The following is a 17,755-nucleotide window of genomic DNA, read 5'->3' as shown; positions in this document are numbered from 1 at the left end:
ATTAAGGATTGGAAACTCACAGAAGTTTAAACACTCAATATGTGAATAACCCTATAGTCTCTGCCATCCTGTCTTACTCAAGTACTAATAATTTAATGAATTAAATAGAATTTTTAGGTTATACCCATTTGTAATATTGTTTATGACATATACAAGTTAGAAACAATCAACTTATAAACTTGAGTATAGAACAACCTCTGTGGGTTAATACTGCTGGAATTCTTAATAAGCAATGATATCCAGAGAGAATGCTTTCATCTATAATTTACACTCAAGAGTGGTACAAAAAGAGAGATATTATTTCCCTCCTTCTTATATATTTCCCTCTGTTCTTCAGAAAAGAAGTTTAGATTTCCCAACTCTGAAGCTTTTTAAAAATGAGATAAGGTATGATTACCTTAATTGGTCAAGAAAATGCTCCTAAGTGTCCAGGAGTAGCCCCTATAACACATGCAAAACAAGGGCCAATAAGATTTTTGCCTATGAAGAGCCCTCCCTTTTCCCCTTCTGATACACTCATAATAAGAAGCAAACTTAGTACTATAGCTAATAAAACAGTACAGATATAAACTACTGCATCTTTTCTATTAAACTGTGATTAAGAATTCTACCTCTTATGTATAGCTGGTTACTGTACTGTACTGATTCTTTACCTAACAATAAATTTGTTACATCACCATCTACATATGATTTGTATCACTGATTTTAAACCACTGATTCAGTAACTTACTATATAATAATGGCCTTATTTGGAAAACAAAGAATTTAAGAATATTGAGGACAATTTTATTTTTATAGATAAAGTGAAGAGATTATTTAAGAAGCATGTTACCTGTATTAACCAAAAAGTAAAATCTGTAAGCACATTTGTAGTAAATTCTTTAATATTTCTAAAGGCATATTGTTTATCTGCCTCATATGGTTTTTTTAATGTCAGTATTGTTTTGACATTAAAATTATGCTAAAACTAAGCTATTTATCACTTAACAACTTATTTTGTCTTCAGTTTTTAATCATATAAACTTTTAAAATACTACAATATTTAACTAAGGCCTAGAGCTTCACTATGATTTGCATTTGGATCATTGATTGCTATTCTTTCATGTGAATGTCAAGATATAGAGGATAAGTGGTTGAAATAGCACTGAAATAAATGATAAACTGAAATGTAATTTTATGCTATGTATGTTTATCCTTCTTAAGCATTATTATGTCCTAAAATTGACAAAAATTGAGTACCTATAATTCTGTGCCTCCCCAAAGAAAATTCTTTATCTGAAATTTTCAAAGATATTTATTCAGCTTGTAATGGTTTTTCAGTTGAAGTGTAATAATGCACAATCAGTGTTGCTCAAATTGCTTTATAATTATGAACAGACACAGCCATATTAAATAAGCATTGAATACTGTGCTGAGTATATATAATAAAAATTACAATCAAAGAATGTCTTATTTATCTACCAGTCATTGTAAATGCTGTCTAATCCTTAAAGCCTTCATTGATTTCATCTTAACCAAGTGTGCTCTCCCTTCCATTTGAAACCCATACGTCTCTGCACTTTTTATTGTATATCATTCTACCCTGCATTAGACTTCTGTTTATATATGTACTTATTCTTCTGTTGCCCAAAAATGCATTGTAACTAAAAGGTGCTCAAAATACAGGGGCAAAGATCATCAGTTCTGAAAGTCTGGGATGCTAAATAAGCTAAATAAGCTTGTTCCAGTCTTCTACCCCACTGAAGAAATTGATTGTTTAGGACTGGAATTTGGCTCCAGAATCTTAATATTTCACCCACGCAATTTGGGATTCTGGTGTCCACATTATCCTTGGACCATCTGCTAACTGGGTGAACTTGGGAAATCAAAACTCCTTTGAACCTATTTCTTCATTTGTATAGGTATTTTAAGTAACATCTTAAAACTCAGTTAAAAGAGCATTAAGAGAGTCTAGTGCTTGGTGAAGGTTGGTATATTATTGGTGATTTCCTTCATACCATTTAGACAAGCCACTCTTCCCCCCAAAGCTGGTAGAATTCCTTAGGCACCTTTCTGGTTCTGCACGCCCATCACTTTCAGGTGTCTGGGCTTCTGGAAGGCTTGTGTCATTAGACAATGGATATACAGTTAATGTGTATCTAGGAGAATGACACAATAAAGAATCCACACCTAAGATGATACCATCTGAGAATGAGCATATCATGGATGCCAGATCCCTGCATCTGGAAGAAAAGGTGAGGAAATGCAGGGCAGGGAAAAAAATTAGAGGTCTTCAAAGACCATGAGTCAACAGTAAAATGAACATTGAGAATCAGTTATCCAACAGTGAAATGAACTCCCTTATATATAAAGAAAGCAACTACTCCCCAGTCTTGGAAGTTTTCAAGTGGCAATAATGATCAGACATAAAAGGGATTACTTCTACATCTGGTGTAAAATGGAAGGATAGACTAACAAAACTAAACTTTATACTCCTATTTCAATTTTAAAAGCACTAAGTAATACTGTCTAATCCTTAAAGGATTAGGAGAAAGCTGAAAGAAAAGGCCAGGGTTTCAAAAGACACATTGTAGAGTTCTATTTTGTTGGATTCTTGCTTGGTGTTAAAAAACAAATTGCAAACAAAATTTAAAACACAATACCGTTTACTCCAAAGAAAATGACATACTTAGGTATAAATCTAACAGAACATGTACAGCATCAGTATGATAAAAATTATCAAATGGCTGGTAGAAGAAAGACCTAAATAAATGGAGAAACATACCATGTTCAAAGGTTGGAAGGCTCAACATAGTAAAAAGATGAATTCTTCCCTAAATTGTTCTATAAATTTAACATTAATTCTTATCAAAATCCAGCAAGGTATTTTGTAGACAAGGACAAGCTTATTCTAAAATTTATATGGAATGGAAAGGCAAAAGAATAAGGTAATTTTGAAAAAGAATAAAGTCTACCTATATTAAGGCTTACCTTATAGCTATAGTAATCAACATGGTGTGGTACTGGTGGAGGGACAGACACACAGATCAACAGGACATTCTAGAATACACCAAAACAAGTCCAACTGATTTTTCACAATGGTGCAAAAGCAATTCAATAGGGAAAAGACAGCCTTTTAAACAAATGGTGCTGGAGCAACTGAGACAAACACAGGTAAAAACATGAACTTAAATGTTAAAATGATAAAGCTTTTTGAAAAAAATATGAGAAAATCTTCAGCACTTAGGGCTAGACAAAGAAGTTCCACACTTGACACCAAATACAGGACCCATAAAAGGAAAAACTGATAAATTGGACCTCCTCAAAAGTAAAACTTTTGCTCCATGAAAAACCCTATTAAGGGATGAAAAATTAAACTACTGATGGGGAGAAAACATGCAAATCACATATCCAAAAAAGGACTAGAATACATAAAGAATTCTCAAAGCCCAACAGTTAAAAAAATTCAATTAGAAAATGAGCAAATGACATGAACAGACATTTCACTGAAGAAAATTTGTGGATGGCAAATAAGCACATGAAAATAAGTTTAACATCATTAGCCATTAGGATAATTCAAGTTAAAACCGTAAGATATCAGTACACACCTACCAGAAAGGCTAAAATAAAAAAAAGTAGTTACAACACCTAATGCTGGCAAGGATGCAAGAGAACTTGGATCACACTTTTACATTGCTAGTGGGATATAAAATGGTAGAGTCACTCTGGAAAATATTTTGGCAGTTTCTTATAAAACTACACATACACTTACCATGCAACCCAGCATTTATACTCTTGGACACATCCCTGAGAAATAAAAACATGCTCAAATAAAAACCTGTACACATTATTATACAAAGCAGTTTCATTTACAATAGCCCAAACCTGGAAATAACCCAAATGTGCTTTAAAGAGTGAATGGTTAAACATGGTACATCCATACTATGGAATACTGAGCAGCAATAAAAAGAATAAACAATTGATACATGCAACCATTTGGATAGACCTCAAAGGAATTATGGTTAGTGGGGGGGAAAAAATCGTAAAAGGTCACACACTATACCATTTCTTTTATGTAACATTCTTGAAATAAAATTATAGAGACGGAAAACGGATTAGTGGTTGCCAGGTGTTAGGAATGGAGGAAAGAAAGGGAATGTGGCTAAACAAGGCAGCCTCGGGATGGAACAATCTCTCATGATGGTTACACAAATCTATGTGTTACAAGATTCACAGAACTATATACGCATACAAATGAGTGCTTGTAAAATTGGTGAAATCTGAATAAACTCTGTGGTTTGTGCTGACATCAATTTTCTGGATTTAATATTGTACTATATGCAAGATGTCGCCATTGGGGGAAACTGAAGAGTACACAGGAACTTCCTAAACATTTTTTTTTTTGCAATTTCTTGTGAATCTATAATTATTTCAAAATAAAAAGCTAAAACAAAAACGGGGCAGGTGAATTTTATACCTGGAACAGACATTACTGTGTTGTAAAATACATATTTCTAAATGAGCCCAGGAATAAGTAAAATAATTTAACTTCATGTTAAATAAAAACAAAATATTCTCATTGAAAAAAAGAATTGTCATTTTAGGTATTGGTTCAATTCTTAAGAATTTAGTTATCAGTAGAAATGTGAAACACTGTATTCTTCAAGGCTCTTAAGGAATTGAGCCTGATCGTTTTGACATGAAATACGAAAGAGGAGTCAAAAGTCAACCTTTTTCCTTTTTAGAGCAATTCCATTTTCCAAAATATCATCCAGAGGTTATACTACAATGAAGTGGTTATTAGAATACTGCCATGTGAAGACTACACCTACTTCTCAAATATTGCAAAATCATCATGTGAATCTCAACAGAGATGCTATCCTTGACTTTTTCAAATGCTAACTTTTCACTGGACAATCATGACATGTAGGTATAAGGAAAATGTTAAACAGTGGATGATTGATTCCTTCACCTATAAAGGTAACATCTTTCTGCTGTAAAAGATCTTAGAATTGAGGCATATACAGGACATGCAGCTGAGAAGCAACTTATTAAGTATAATATAAACCACTGTAAACTCTTAAATGCCAAAGGGACATAAATTTAAAAACAAATGTGCTGGCAGTTACTACTTCACTATCCCTTGGACAAATAGCAAAGGAATAAAGAATGAAAAAGGTCATTTTATTTAGAATGAGGAACAGGGAAAACGCTAGAAAACATTATGCATGTGGCTCATACTCTCCTTTGATAATATATTTACTTTCTGGCACCCAAGGGAAGATCAGGATGCAATACTTTTATATCTCCATGGCCTCTAAGACAAGTTACATTCATCACAATAGACCTAAGGCAAGGTTTAATACTTTAGAATATGAAAAATTTGAGCATTACTATATCCAGTATTTTGGAGAATAGAAAAGCAAAGAATATGCCTTTAAAGAGTTGATGGTTTACCTTGGGAGGAAGACTAGTTAGTATTCAGGAATTATCAGCTACTCATTTTTCCAAGTCAGCTGTCATTCATTGCTTCAAGTTTTGCCAGATTCCTCAAATTTATGTTGCATCCCTCTTATATGCACCCTCTACACTTCCCTTTCAAATCACTCTTCACACCGTATCAGAATTAACGTATAAAAACCCTATACAAGACTCTAATGTCTAAAGGCAGAGAACATGTCTATTCTATCCACTGCACCCAGCACAATGCCTAGAACACAGTATTTGCTGATGCAAAGATCAGGTACACTCTTTATTAAGTAAAAAGTGAAGTTTCAAAACAACATGAACAATCCTCTTTAAGTAAAAACAGAAACAGATAAAAAGTCTTGAAGGCTAAGGCTTATATACCATTATCTCTGGATTGTAGAACTTCGAGGAGTTTCAGAACTGTAAGTTTTGTGTTATCTGAATTTTCACTGAAATATTTTTGTATCATAGTTTAAAACAGTAAACCTTTTTCACTTGGGGAAAAAAATAACAGAGTTGATAAAGATTTCCTCCTCTGTTTTTCTCATCTACTACCTCCTTGCCTCCCAGTCATTGCCCCTTTCTTCTAAACCACATCTTCATTTTCTTAGAACCACTTCACTAATTCTTTTTGTTGCCAGCTAATACACAACATGAAAGTAAGCAGAAAAGCAATACATGATAAACAAATTAGCATTATTTCCTCCAAGTCAGATTTAGATGAAGAAAAGGAGTACTTTAAACCCCAGATGTAATTTCTATTACAAGAAAATCTGTAATTGGAGAATACTGCAGCTTCCTTATGAAGGGAATGAACTGCCTGTTGATTGTTATATTTAACTAGTTTTCAATTATTACTACTACTAGACTATAGCAAATGCTTGTCATTTTCTACACCTAAATTTATATTTCTCAATACCAAAACACAAGTATAATTTCTTAAAGAGGTCACTTTCAGTAACTACCTCAAATATTTTAAGGCTGCTTTGCAGAGTTAGCCAAGAAAACCATCTGACATTTTTACTCACTACTCTGAATACCTTATAAATATTGTAAGTATCAATATTACTGACTCTGTTTCCTTCCCAGAACAGAGACTTTACCTCATTCTTTTTAAAACTCAAACTACATTAACATTAGTTTTTTTTTCAGTATTTCTTTGATTTTTATTACAACCTGTTTTTTGTGCAACATCATTCAGAAGCATGGACTTTTGAATCCCCAGTATAGAGTATCCATCTGGAAAGCCCCAGAAAGTATTCTCTTGAAAACATTTCCAAGTGCTTTTGCTTCAGAATAAGCTTTTAAATAAAACAACACAATGGTTTCCCATTATGTAGGTATTGTTTCAAAATACCAAATACTTCCTTTGTTCAACTAACACCTTAAATCTGCTCTAATTATTATTTTTATTCTATGATAGCAGGTAAGATACATTTTTATTGAAAACGTTCAGCATACCTGCCACAGTACCATAATGAAGAAATTTGAATGTTCTAGGTCTTTGCTTGAAGAATGGTGATGAGCAAATGTTTAATAATAAAGAGCAGAAGCTTCTGGGAAATGCCTGGCAGAAGCAACAACTGTTAAAAAACAGTCTTGTTCCATAATCCCATCCTACTCCACTTCTTTACTTATTCCACTATTTCCAAGCATCAACCTTTTCTTCCAATCAAGCCTATCTTCCTTACTGCTCTCTGAACAGGGCTGCTCTATTTAATGACATAACTAGCCTCCCAGGTCCTCAAAACGTAAAGACCCATGACCTGCTCAGTCAAGTACTGTCAACTAATCTCTCTAACCTCTCTCATAAGTATTCCCAACATCCCCACTGCTTCTACTACCTCAGATTTACGTAGATTTAGGGACTTCCTTGGTGGCACTGTGGTTAAGACTCTGCACTCCCAATGTAGGGGGCCTGGGTTGACCCCTGATCAGGGAACTAGACCCCACATGCATGCTGCAGCTAAGAGTCTGCATGCCACAACTAAGAAGTCAGCCTGCTCCAACTAAGGAACCCGCGAGCCAAAACTAAGGAGCCCGCCTGTCGCAACTAAGACCCGGCATAACCAAATAAATACAGTGTTGTTTTTTTTAAAGACACAGTTAAAAAAACAACAACAACAAAAAGATTTACCTATATTTAGATTAGCCCTAGCTGGCTTTGTACCTCATATTTCCCTCTAATTCATCCTACATCCCAGTGCCAAATTAACTGTAAAACACACCTTAGCATAGCAGTCCCATCAGAATCCAGATCATTTCCAGCCTCAACTATGTCACACACTACCCAAATTCTACTATCCTTTTCTGTGTGTGGGCTTAATGCCTTTGCTTACCATTCCTGTACTGTGGAATGCCCTAGTGTGTTCCCTTCTCTACAAATCCTGATCATTCATGGTCCATTTTTAATTCCTTTATGAAGTCTTCCCTAATAATTCCTTTTCCCAAACGTCCTCCACAGCCAGGCCCCAGGCAAAAGTACTCTCTCCCTTCCCTTAAATGCTCTTGCCACTCTTGACACTTTAAATAGGTAAACATATACATTCTAAGCTTCCCAGCAAAGAGGAAGAGATAATTGTATCTACTTCACATTTTCCTCCTGGTAGTGTCTTAGAAAACAGTAGGCCCTCAAATATTGAGTGAGATGTTCATTCTCAACTCCAGGCCTATTCTTACCCTGTTCCCTCATTTTGAACTTAGCTTTTCTTTCCCTTAGCCTCTATTTAACCCATCTTTCAAGGTACAACCTAAGAAATATTACACCAAATTAATCTCATTTCTCCAGCAATATAGCACATATTTGGATACCTGTAGTCATGCTGTTTCCAAACGCTGCTTAATTCTCATGTTTATATCCTAAACTCCCCAAGACTGTACAATTCTCTGAAGTATGCTCATTGAACTCCCACCCCACCACCACCAAAACTCCATCTCCTTGAATTTATTTATGCTGTTTCTTATCCTACCCTATTTTTGCCCATCAAAATCCTATCATCCTTGGAGGAGGGATGGATTGGGAGTCTGGGATTAGCAGATGCAAGCTACTATATATAGATAGAATGGATAAACAACAAGGTCCAACTGCACAGCACAGGGAACTATATTCAGTATCCTGTAATAAACCCTAATGGAAAAGAATATGAAAAAGAATATATATGTATAACTGAATCACTTTACAGCAGAAATTAACACAACATTGTAAACCAACTATACTTGAACAAAATAAATTTAAAAAAAATCCTATCATCCTTCAGAGCCAAATTCAAATGAGATTCCCTTCAGTAAGTCCTTCCCTAATGCCTCTCTTAGATTTACTCTTCCTATGGAACTCTGTACCAACATTCCACACTACCTAATATATTTCAACTCAAATTTAGTTCTATTTTATGTTTGCATCCTCCATAATTTAAGAATTCAGAGCAGGACTCCTAATATTTCATTTTTCTCTTACAAGCAACTCACAGGTATTCAAAATATAATTGCTGCATTTAAATAAACAATAATACAAAATGGTTTGAAAAATCATTTTCAGGAACTGAGGCATATAAAAAAAATCCTGCAATAATACTGAAGTAGGTTGAATCGAGTCCCCCATTAGATAGAAGTCTGAACTTCAAGTACTTGTGAATGTGAACTTATTTGGAAACAGGGCTTTGTAGATGTATATAAGTTAAGGATCTTGAGATAAGAGCATGTTGGATTTGGTGTGGGGCCTTAATCCAATTATTGGTGTCTTTATAAAAGAAAGGAGAGGGAGATTTGATACAGACTAAGGTTGTATAAATTGAAGGCATTAATTGGAATGATATGTGTACAGCCAAGGAATGTCAAGGACTGCTGCCTACCAGAAGCTAAGAGAGAGGCATAGAATAGATTCTCCATCAGAGGTTCCAGAAAGAACCAACCTTGTCACCACCTTGAGTTCAGACTTCTAACCTCTAGAACCATGAGAGATAAATTGCTTTTGTTTTATGCCAAGTTTGTGGTAATTTTTTTTTTTTTTTTCCGGTACGCAGGCCTCTCACCATTGCGGCCTCTCCCATTGTGGAGCACAGGCTCCGGACGCGAAGGCTCAGCGGCCATGGCTCATGGGCCCAGCAGCTCCGCGGCATGTGGGATCTTCCCGGACCAGGGCACGAACCCGCGTCTCCTGCACCAGCAGGCGGACTCCCAACCACTGCGCCACCAGGGAAGCCCAAGATTGTGGTAATTTTTTATGGCAGCTCTAGGAAACCAATATATATAGTTTTTTAAACGTCCAGAAAAATAAATTTTTTATCTTCAAAAATAAGCGCAATAATGAAGTTCTTAAGAAATAAACAGGTTTTGAATTTTATTTAACTAAAACCGTATTTTACCTAAACTTATGATATGGTAGATAAGCAGTGGCTTACCTTAAACTGAGTTTATAGCAACCTCTCAATATGAAATGTCTTATGCTAAAAGTATACAATTTTAAAAGATGTAAAACCAAAGTTATACCTACATATACTATAATTTTAAAAATTCATGCCAATTCTCAATATAATAATCATGATGAATAGATGAAGTTTTGTTTTATGAGGTTATTTTCATTACAATATAAATCTTAATGTTCTTAATGGTGAAGGTTCAAAATTTCAGTGTAACAATATTAGGTATGGGTCAATATTTTGTTTATCCTCTAACAAAAAAATCTAAGCCAATACTACCCTTTAACCCTTATATCATGTTTCTAAGTTATCTAACTTTTGCTTTTCTAAGTCAGAGTGTGCTTAAGTAACACAAAACTGATTTCAATAATCCTAAAACAATAACAAAGCCATCAAATTCAAAATATAATTGCATACTTTGTTAATCTGCTTATCTATGACTGGCATTTTCAATTAGCAGATAAAATTTTATTATAACAAGGCTAACAACACACATAGTTTCTCTAGAAAGGGCCCCCAAGTAAATGTAAATTATATTTTAAAACACTGAGTCTTACATTAAGTACTACTTTTTAAGTACAAACTTATTTTTTAAATATTTTCAAACTTAAAAAAATTATTTCAAAAAAATCAAGAGTTTGACCCTACTGAGACATTTTAAATTATACCTTCCACATAAAGGCAATAAACAGCATAGGTAACTTAATTTTACACATTTTCCTGACTTATTTAGCCAAGAAAATAAAACAAATTTAGCTGACATACAATTACATAAATTTAGTAAAACAACTATTTTCTTAGAAATTACGATCCTCTGAAGCTTGACATTTTAAAGTTTAATTGCGATCACACAATTTCAGCATTTAAAGTAGTAAAAAGTTAAATTACTACTATTCAATTCTTGTGTTCATTTAACCTATAAAGTCATGAGAATTAGTATGGAATTATTGCTCTGACTGAAATACTATCTCCTCTCTATTCCTTTAGACTACTTTTGTGACTATTAAATATGTGCATGTAATAACACCATATCAATTTGCTATTCTCTAAAATAATACTGTTCTTATATGACAAGTCCAAACTAGACAAAAAACGTTATTTTCTCTTTACCATAATGCACAGATGGCATGAGCCAACTCTTAACACCTTGTCGGAAAGGAAAAGCCTATTGGCTCATCTAATGTTATGGAGGAACAGTTTTGATTCCTGCAGCCCTTTATCACCGAATCTCCTCCAGAACCCAAGAGCATATCAATAACAAGTCCATTGATTTTTTTTGGGGGGGTATGCAGTTTTTACTATCTTAAGACAAACTGAAGATCAATCAGAGAGCCACAAAATAATCAACCTACTCTAGCCTATATTACAGTCTTACCTCACTTATCCAGGAGTCAAGATTTCAAAAAATCTCCTAAAATAGGAAGCATGAAAAACAAAAACTTGTTCATTACTCAAAACAAGGATGCTGATTGAAAAAAAAGTGCACAATCTAAAAGTTGAGAATTACGTTTTATTCGGTGGACCTACTGAGGACTGAAGTCCAGGATACAGCCTCTCAGCTATCTCCAAGGAACTACTGTGAAGAGTCAGATGACCAAAACAAGGATATGGAATAGGACTAAGGTGCCAGGTGAAGACTTCATCTCAAGAACAATGACACTGCCTTAGTCTTAAAAAGACTTGATAAAATGTCTCTCTTCTCATCATAGATCAAAGTTATTTTCATCATTGCCTTGGCATTTCCTCTTTATTCTGAAACTGCTTTTGCATCTTCAGGAGACACGTGCAAAATGCCATACTGTAATGCATACACAGATCAATTACATTTTTGCACCAGAGAAATGGATCCAATCTTACAACCAATGGCCAAACTTACTCCAATAAATGCACTTTCCGCAATAAAAAGATAGAAAATAGTGGAAAATTTGAAATTTCCTCATTATGGTAGTTGCTGGCTCTGCCTCAGCTACATAGGAATATATGGCTTTTATTGCAACCCTATTTTGCCATGGATTCTACAACCAATTAGAGTCTTCTCAATCAGGGCTTTAAATTCCTAGATGAACAAAGCCTTGTATGTCATACAAGATGGAATACAGAATGATGAAGAATTTTTCCAACTCTAAGTACCTGCAAATGAAAGATTTTTATTTTCTATGTTCAATTATTCAATGACAGTTGAAAAACTATCTTAATTGTGTTTGATAATAGAAAACCTGATGCAACTTACGATCATAAATGTTTCAATCAATAAAATGTTAAATAGTAAAAAAACAAACAAAAAACCCCTCGTTTTGAGTAATGAATATTAAAAAAGCCATACTTTTTCTCAAAGGAAATCACTTTTAATTAATTAATTATTTTTTTATTGGGGTATAGTTGTGTTACAATGTTGTGTTAGTTTCTACTGTACAGTGAAGTGAAATAGAGCTCCCTGTGCTATACAGCAGGTTCTCATTAGAAAATCACTCTTGAGGGCCTCCCTGGTGGCGCAGTGGTTGAGAGTCCCCCTGCCGATGCAGGAGACGCGGATTCGTGCCCCGGTCCGGGAAGATCCCACATGCTGCGGAGCGGCTAGGCCCGTGAGCCATGGCCGCTGAGCCTGCGCATCCGGAGCCTGTGCTCCGCAACGGGAGAGGCCACAACAGTGAGAGGCCCGCGTACCGGAAAAAAAAAAAAAAGAAAGAAAATCACTCGAGCCATTACTCAAGAATCTAAAGATGAGAACTGTGGGTAAGAAAAGGTTTAAATTTTTACTTAAGTGGTTATCTATTTGTTCCAGAAAACTTTGCTTATATTCTTCCCAATCTACTGTAAATTAAAAACGTTTAGAAGCTACATGGGAGAGAACGGAAAGGGAGAAAGCTGCTCAACACACTGTGAGTACATATGGATTATTAACATGGGGACTGACACAAAAGATATGTGAAAAGTAGCCAAATATAAAAGCACCACCTAGGCTACATCATTAAGAGTAAGGGCTAGGGCTTCCCTGGTGGCACAGTGGTAAGGAATCCGCCTGCCAATGTAGGGGACACGGGTTTGAGCCCTGGTCCGGGAAGATCCCACATGCTGCAGAGCAAGTAAGCCCGTGCACCACAACTACTGAGCCTGAGCTCTAGAGCCCACAAGCCACAACTACTGAGCCCATCTGCTACAACTACTGAAGCCTGCGCACCTAGAGCCCATGTTCCGCAACAAGAGAAGCTACTGCAATGAGAAGCCCGCGCACTGTAACGAAGAGTAGCCCCTGCTCGCCTCAACTAGAGAAAGCCCACGTGCAGCGACAAAGACCCAAACACAGCCATAAATAAATAAATAAATAAATATCCAAAAAGTAAGGACTAGATTCCCTTACCCACATACATACATAAATAAATAAATTCCCCCCCCCAAAAAAGTACGGACTAGATTCTCTTACCCACATCTGGATCCCTGAGAGTAGCACCATATTACAGCAACATACAATAAATGAACGTTCACAATCTCTCAGTAATTAGGAAAAGGTCAGCATGCTAAGAATAGTGTTTTTAAAAACGTGAAGTACTTCATAACTAGAAAAATCTTCAATAAAGTTGCATTTTAAATGTTTCTGGTCTTTAATAGTTTAAAAGTTGCTTAAAGAGCAAACTGTGGTTTATAAAGAGGTATCAAGAATGGGTTTCTAACTAAAAATAGAACCACCATATGCCCAGCAATCCCACTACTGGGCATATACCCTGAGAAAACCATAATTCAAAAAGAGTCATGTACCACAATGTTCATTGCAGCTCTATTTACAACAGCCAGGACATGGAAGCAACCTAAGTGTCCATCGACAGACGAATGGATAAAGAAGATGTGGCACATATATACAATGGAATATTGATCAGCCATAAAAAGAAATGAAACTGAGTTATTTGTAGTGAGGTGGATGGACTTAGAGACTGTCATACAGAGTGAAGTCAGTCAGAGACAGAAAAACAAATACTGTATGCTAACATATGTATATGGAATCTAAAAAAAAAAAAAAAGGTTCTGAAGAACCTAGGGGCAGGACATGAATAAAGACGCAGACGTAGAGAATGGACTTGACACGGGGAGGGGGAAGGAGAAGCTGGGACGAAGTGAGAGGATGGACATATATACACTACCAAATGTAAAACAGATAGCTAGTGCAAAGCAGCTGCATAGCACAGGGAGATCAGCTCGCTGCTTTGTGTCCACCTAGAAGGGTGAGATAGGGAGGGTGGAAGGGAGATGCAAGAGGGAGGAGATATGGGGATATATGTACACATACAGCCGATTCACTCTGTTATAAAACACAAACTAACGCACCATTGTAAAGCAATTACACTCCAATAAAGATGTTAAAAAAAAAAAAAGAATGGGTTTCTAATGGCATAATTCTTCATTGGAAAAAGTATATCCAGAGGTAAGAAAAGCACAGAAAGTCTAAGATGTATGGTTATGCAAAACTGTAACACCAAAGGGGGAAAAAAAAGCAATGGAACTGTTACAGATATGCTCTTGGGTTCTAGAAGAGATTTGGCAATATAGGGGTAACAGGAACCAAAACTGTGCCTCCATCTTAAATGAACCAATAGGCTTTCCCTCCCAAAAGTCTCTCCAAAAAGCTTCATTTCCTTAAACTTCCATGTCTCCTCAAGGAGTTTAACTTCAGGGATATCTAAGCAAGTTTTACATATTTTCAAAGGGGACCCAAATTCTCACAAAATCTTGTTTTTGTCTCAAATTCTGTACAGGAAAAATTTCCTTACATTCCACTAATTCTGTATAGGAAATTCTAATCCTTCACTAAGTATGTACAATATTATTAATACTGGATGCTGCTATTATAACTTCATTTTGAGTAACTTTCAATGTAATTAATTTACTTATATAAATTGATTCTAAAATTACATGTGCAATTTTTATAAACACATAACAACAGCAATGTAAATATTTAAAAATTCAAAAGTGGTATTTCTCAAACAAAAGTAAAACATTTGAAAAACTTAATTTCTTAAAACAATTGTTTTTGGTGAGCTAACTTTGAACCTCTGCTTAATAGAAAAAAATTACTTTTAACTAGCTCCTAAATATTCATTCAGATATTGTCAACATTTTTTTCTTTTCAGTACCTAACACAGTTAGTGATGGGTTAAATAACCTTGAAAACTAAATAACAAAATATAAACTAGCTTTATTTAATTCTCCAAGCTCAGGTCACACACAAAAGCACTTAGGATCAAACATAAATGACATCACAAAGGAGTTAGTAGAAGCCAATACACATGTGCGGACCCACCTCTCACAATGTGAGTTCAAGACTGAACTATCAAAGTCCTCCAGAACATAGCTATACATTTGCCATGGTTTCACAGCACTGATCTTAAAATTATTTTGTGTATGTTCCATTAACTCAATGTCAGTGCTGCTCTTGTGATATTCAAGAAAACTCAACGAAAGTAACTCAGTACTAAGGAATAAGATTTTTGTCAGGTAGAGTTGAGTGAGCTCTGGAGGGCCACAAACCATTATCTCAGACTTTTTTGGCCCCCCCTCCCCATGCCATAAACCAATTTGTGCCCATATTCCCCTCACTGGGAAAGCATGTTATAGGGTAGGGGGAAGAAAAAGGATCAAAACCTTTTGGTAAATACAAGGAACAGAAATTAAACTTACGATTTTAAACAGGATATAGTTTTACTTTATGCAGTAAGTACATTTTGTCATCTATGAAGGTTTTATTCATTTGTTTGCTTGCTTAAATCCAGTGGAAAACTTTCCTGAACAAGAAATCACATTCCTTGAAGATACTGCAAAAGTGAGGAGTTATTACTAAGCATCTATGCATCATCTCCAACAAAGAGAAAATGCAAGGGTTAAGAGCAAAAAGGGAACTTCCCTGGTGGTCCACTGGTTAATACTCCACCTCCGCTCCCAATTGGGGAACTAAGATCCCACATGCGAGACCAAATAAAAAAAGCAAAGAGGGATTTTGTTGGGTAGAAGTGAGGCGAGGGGAGAAAAAAATTGAGCTGGTTAATTTGTAGCCTTATTCTAATTTTAAATATAAAGAGAGCATAATATTTTGATCTAGTTATTGCTCCAAGATATTTTGATATTACGACTTAAAAGTTACTTGCTCCCATCTACTTGTAATTTAGTGAGCCAGTTTGCTTTCACAGCGTCTCCCACCTCCAAATTTATATCAGACAGATATCTAGTTTCTTAACTGCTACTAATTATAAAAGAATCCCGTGATAAAGTTCTCACTTCACATTTAACTGTCAAGTTTTTATTTCCCTGAGGAAAGAACATGACTGATCAACTGCCACAAAAGAAACTGAAGGAGACTTTTGGGAGTATATTCATAAAGGTACTCAAATATAATTAAGAAGGAAAACTTCCCCACGCAAAGAAGGCATTTTTACTATTTCCCAACGTTGCACAGACATCTTCCTTTGCCATTACATTCTCATTCAAACAACTCTAGAACCAGATTATAAAAGTCTGCTATAACTATACAAGTCAGATCAGGTTCCAACCAAAACTTAATAGTACCTAATAAAAACTCAGTCAAGTAGCCCAAAACATAGAATTAGTTCTACACCAACACTAATAGAAATCTTAACACATACACAATAGAAACCAAACATACCTTGCAAAATAAAACATGCAAAAATATCCTCAACTCACATATCAGTGAACATTCACTTCTGTTAAACATTTAGTAACAAAATATAACCAGCAAGATCTGTCTTCATCACTCCCACATTAGAATCTATAGAATAACTCTGATAGCTCATATTCTGATCTAGTTTGATCACCTAAAGGCCTAAGAATCCATATTCATCCATGACTATCAGTGTATTTATAAAATATATTTGTTTTGAATAAAAATGGAATTAAAATGAATAAGGTATATTATTTCTACATCTTTTCTTTCTGTAGCCTGGGGCAAAGCTTTTCAGGGAAAAAAGAAAAAACCAGGAAATCCTTTTACATGAACCCTGACACCTTGTATATACGTAAGAAGAAAAGAAATCAAAGTTGAAAAGTCTGAATTTTTTTGAAGTTTGGGGACAGGGTAGATACAGGAAGATATATTGTCTTTCAAGTATAAAGTGTACAAGCTGCTAAACATAGTTTACTTCTTTACAGGATCATTTAAGGTGAACATTCAATAATTATTAATATTTATTTGGGGGACAAGAGGAAAATGAAAGTGAAGTTTTATAAAGATTAACTCAAGTGAACATATTTACAATGGAACTAGAACTCCTTGTCTCCCTGGCTAAATAAAAGCCGTCATCTACTGCACCAGTGTGTATTTTCAGGCAAATACAGAAGCAAAACTCATTAGCTCTTTTAAAAATACACACATTTAATGTTGGTCTGTTTTAATCTAAGTAAAGCAATTCCAAAAATACAAACTGAACATCAGAGCCATGTGAACCACCATGATAAAATAAAACAGACATTCACAATAATTACGTCTAAAGACAGTTCAGCTTAATAAATCATCTTCCAAGTATGCTAAAGAAAGAATTACTAAAAATACTGCTGGTGTTCAGTTAGAATTAAAGGACTTTGGGAAAAATGAAATAATATGATACACGTGGAGTGAATAAGGTTACACGGGATTTACATTTTCCATTACCCCTAGATATAAACAAACATTCAAAATCAACACAAACTCTGTGTGTTATTCAAAATATTGCAGCTGCAGGAAAGGCAACTTTAAATTAATAGCTAGGGGAAAATCAAGTTTTGGTGGAGGTAAACAGAAGTGACAGTTCTTAATTTGCACTTTTGTAAAGCTCATTTATACCTGGCCAACCAGGAACCAAATGCAGGACTACGAAGTTCTCTGCTTCTTTTGGCTATAATGTGACAAGAAAAGG

This window comes from Hyperoodon ampullatus (assembly GCF_949752795.1).
Source record: "Hyperoodon ampullatus genome assembly, chromosome: 2".
NCBI lineage: Eukaryota > Metazoa > Chordata > Mammalia > Artiodactyla > Ziphiidae > Hyperoodon > Hyperoodon ampullatus.
Note: the sequence above shows the minus strand (reverse complement) of the source record.